Genomic DNA, 4357 nt, shown 5'->3' with positions numbered 1-4357 from the left:
CAGGGAGAGAGAGAATCCCAAGCAGGCTCTGTGCTGTTAGCGCAGAGCCCAATGTGGGGCTTGAACCCATTGTTGGGTTCAAGGTCTGCTTGTTGACCTAAGCAGAAACCAAGCAATAATTTGGTCATGGTATTATAACAGTAAGAAGAAATAAGAAATTCACACAGAAAGTAGATTCAAAGAAACTCTCGAGGAGGAATAATATGCTATGTTTTAATTAAGCTGGTAATAAACTTGATAAGAAAAAAAATAACTGCCATATAATTGTAAAAGCAATTTCCTGATACAATAGCCACTGTTATGTAGACAAGGAGATTCATTCTAAAATCATTTAGTGTACATGCCTACAAAAAACACTAAATTCAGCAACATATGAATTTTAAAAGATGGGTAGTAGAGGACTGTCAGCTAAGTATGACTCTACTCCAGTAGAGCAGTAAGATGGATAATACACTTTTAAAGTTAATAAGGCAAACATAACCAGGTTTACTTGCAGTTCTTTATAATAAGTAAAATAAACACAACCCACTGAACAGTGGAATTAAAAAGGGGGTAAGTTCATAAATCTGTTTCTGCCTCATTTTTCAAAGTAGAAGAGGTAAGATGTGATAACTGGATACCAACTTTCGTTCAACTTAATGAAAGTGTTTTCTACTAAGTAGGAGTTAAAAGGATGATTTTGATTTTAGTGAAAGAATGGAAGACCTTAACAAAGGATAAAGAGTAATTCAGTGGGAGAAAACATTATTCAAAGGACATATTTTTTTAAAAAATTGCAGGTAACTGATAATAAAGACCAAGACACTTAAATATTTTACTTCAGTCAGTCAGTTCAATAGTTTCCCATACACAGATTTGCCCTGCTGGTCTTAAATGGGGTCAGTTTAGAATTAAAGAATAAAGCTAATGAGTGAATGAAATTTATATGAAAGACTGTGTCTAATTGAATGTACCATCAGATGTCCATTTATAATTCATTCGGAATGTAATCATGGTTGCACTTGTTGCCTTATGTTTATAGTTGTCTTTGAAGGTACTATGAGAGTTTTCTGTTGACAAAAGTTTCTATTACTTACTAATACAGATTACCTAAAAATATTATACCTTTGTTTTTACATATTAAATATTTACAAAAAAAATTATTAGTGAAATGGGTAGTAAAATGGTTTTTAAAATTAACCTAGCATCTAGGAATGAGTTAATGAAACATATTAAAGAACATGCCATATTTTTTATGTTAATTTATATAATATATAATACTACAAAGTACTGATGTGGTTATGTATTTCCAGTTAGGACACTTTACTGCAGAGTTATTATTACATAGCTGCATAACTATGTATTATGACATAATTAGGTTCATATCATTTTTCATTATTTTGTTTCTACTATTAAGTTGTCCCTTCAAGGAATTCAGTAACAACTCTAGCTGAAGTTATGTTCAAAATTGATCTTCAGAATTATTATTTATCACCATGTTCCTTATGAGAGGTACTAACATACTTTAAAAAGTTAATTATTCAATAAATAGTGAAATAATATTATATGCATATGGAAAAATTATGACTAATATATATTTATTGTGACTTGCCATTTCACAATACAACATTAACCTGATCCACTAATTTTCTCTTATAAGAAATTTTTAAAAGAATCCCTAGCTTTGTTTGCTGGAATTTTCTCTTATACATGTGCACACTTTACCTTACACATACATGATATAAAGCTATCACGTCTAACCTGAAACTATACAGAAAATCTCTTCATCTATCACTCAGGAAGTGAGCCATTGATTGGATTTTAAGGATAATTCCATTGGGCTTAATATTGTGGCTCATGTTACTGGTTTCTGTCAATTGTTTCAACGTCATTACCCCATTATTCTATACAATGGTTCTATGATGCTGAATACGTTTATTACCTTCCTTGCAATAAATGTGCATGGGTTCCTGAAATAGAAGCTTTCCTTCTCCCATTTCTCTATTATTTCCTTCCAATAATTTCCAGAGAATATTTAATGGAGCAGTCTCCGTGAATTTCTGGAATTTAAACACTTTTTTTTATTCTTTAAAAAATATTTTTTTTAATGTTTATTTATTTTTAAGAGAGAGCGAGAAAGAGAGACCGTGTGAGCGGGGGAGGGGCAGAGAAAGAGGGAAACAGAATCTGAAACAGGCTCCAGGCTCTGAGCTGTCAGCACGGAGCCCCACACAGGGGGGTTAAACCCATGAACAGTGAGATCACAACCTGAGCCAAAGTCGGACACTTAACCAACTGAGCCACCCAGGCACCACTGGAATTTAAACATTTTTAGATCTGAGTCAATATCAGAGTTGTGTGAAATTGGAGAGTTCAGGTTACTGTTTAATAATCACTTAAGTTTTCTATATAACAGTGTTCCAGAGTTTCCTATATTAAGTATCACTAACCAACACTGTAGTGCAGCAAGTTCACACTGAATCTAAAAAGAATCAATGGATGTTTTTGATATTAACAACTGGACACTGATAACCTCATATGTAATATAGTAATGGGGGTTTCTTAGGATTCACTATTCTATTTTTGATTCAGTCCCAGTGGTAAACCTAGTGAAAATACTGGGCTTAAGTATTTCAAATAAGTATGTGTATATCTCTTTGTATGTGTAAATGCTTTTGACATAGCTAGAAGTCAAGTTGTAAGTGTATGTTTGGCACATAGTTGTGTGTTAACTATAATATATTAATCGTTTGGAAAAATAACTTCTTTCATATGACTCATAAAAGGAGGAATTTTAAACGTGTTCTATTTGATGATTGATAAACATTTGATAAATAAATGCTTCGCCTCATTGTATAAAATTTTGACAGCACTATATTTATGGCTTTACATTATGTGTCCCTTTTGACTGCTTCAAAAATAAACTTAAGAAAAACTAAAACCTACTATTTATTTATATTTAGTTCTGAACTCTGGAATTCAGAAGGTTTTTAAAGTCACAGATAAAATTATTTAATGCCTAACATATCTTCCAGTTTTCTATAATACCTGAGATATTCCTGTATAGAATAGAGAAATTAAAAAATGAGTGTATCAATTTATTGAATTCAAACTTCATCTCTGATTTTCCCTAAAACTTTGTGACTTCCGGGTGTTTACTTTCAATGCAGTTATTTTTAAATTTATATATAGTGAAACCACACAGTATAAGTATGTACTTTGATGAGTTTTGATGGGGAGTTTGGTGTACAAGTATAGAATTACCCATCACCCTAGAAAGTTTCCTCATCATACCCTTTCCAGTAAATCCTCCCCGTATAGAGGCACTTTTTTTTTTCACTGAAATTAGTTTTACCCTTATGGAATTTCATACAACTGGAATAACATTGGGACACTTATGAGTCTGGTTTCTTTGCTTAGAGATGAATTCATATGGTATCATGCACATATCAGTAAATCATTTCTTTTTTTAATTTTTTTTTAAATGTTTATTTATTTTAAGAAAGACAGAGACAGTATGAGTTGGGGAGGGGCAGCAAGAGAGGGAGACAGATATCTTTGGCATATAAACATTGTATATTATTAAGATGTACCTTTTGGGATGTTTTGGTGCACATGTATATATTATGAAAACATGACTACAGTCAAGTTAAAAATCCATCACCTCTTCATGGTTACCCTTGTGTGTGTATGTGTGTGTGCATTAAGAAGATTTAATTTAGGATCTCTATCTTAGAAAAATGTCAAATATACACTACTATGATAGTTCCTACAGTAACTATTACCACGATGCTGCATTTAGATCCCCAGAATTTTCATCTCACATAATTGAACATTTTTATCCTTTGCCAAACATCTCCCCATTTCTCCCACCCCCTAGACCCTGGCAACAACCACTCTACAATATGTTTTTATGATTTTGACTTTGTTAGATTCCACACATAAGTGAGATAATGGTGGCATTTGTCTTTCTGTGTTTGACATTTCACTTAGCATAATATTTTCTATTTTATTTTCTATTTCACTGATTCCCTTCTTGTCTGTGTTATTTCCTTTCTGTAACTAATTTTTATTGTAATGTGTTCTTTATTTTGATTAAAACAAGGACACATACCACCAATTTCTCTTAAAAATAAGTCTGTAAATTTATCTCTAAAAACTGTTTTAACTTCTTTACACAAATTGTGATTTGTTGTATTTTTATAATCTCTCAGTTCAAAACATTTCTAAATTCCGTTGGTTTTCTTTGACCCATTTTATACTAAGTTGCCATATAATTGTCAGGTTTTCTTTTTTCACACACTTTGGCCTTTTCTAAGTATTTTATAGTTATATTATTAGTTAAATTACTTTGTGGGCAGAGAGTACTCTCTATAAT

The sequence above is a fragment of the Herpailurus yagouaroundi genome, unplaced genomic scaffold (genome assembly GCF_014898765.1).
Source record: "Herpailurus yagouaroundi ecotype Mexico unplaced genomic scaffold, PumYag 162, whole genome shotgun sequence".
Lineage (NCBI taxonomy): Eukaryota > Metazoa > Chordata > Mammalia > Carnivora > Felidae > Herpailurus > Herpailurus yagouaroundi.
Note: the sequence above shows the minus strand (reverse complement) of the source record.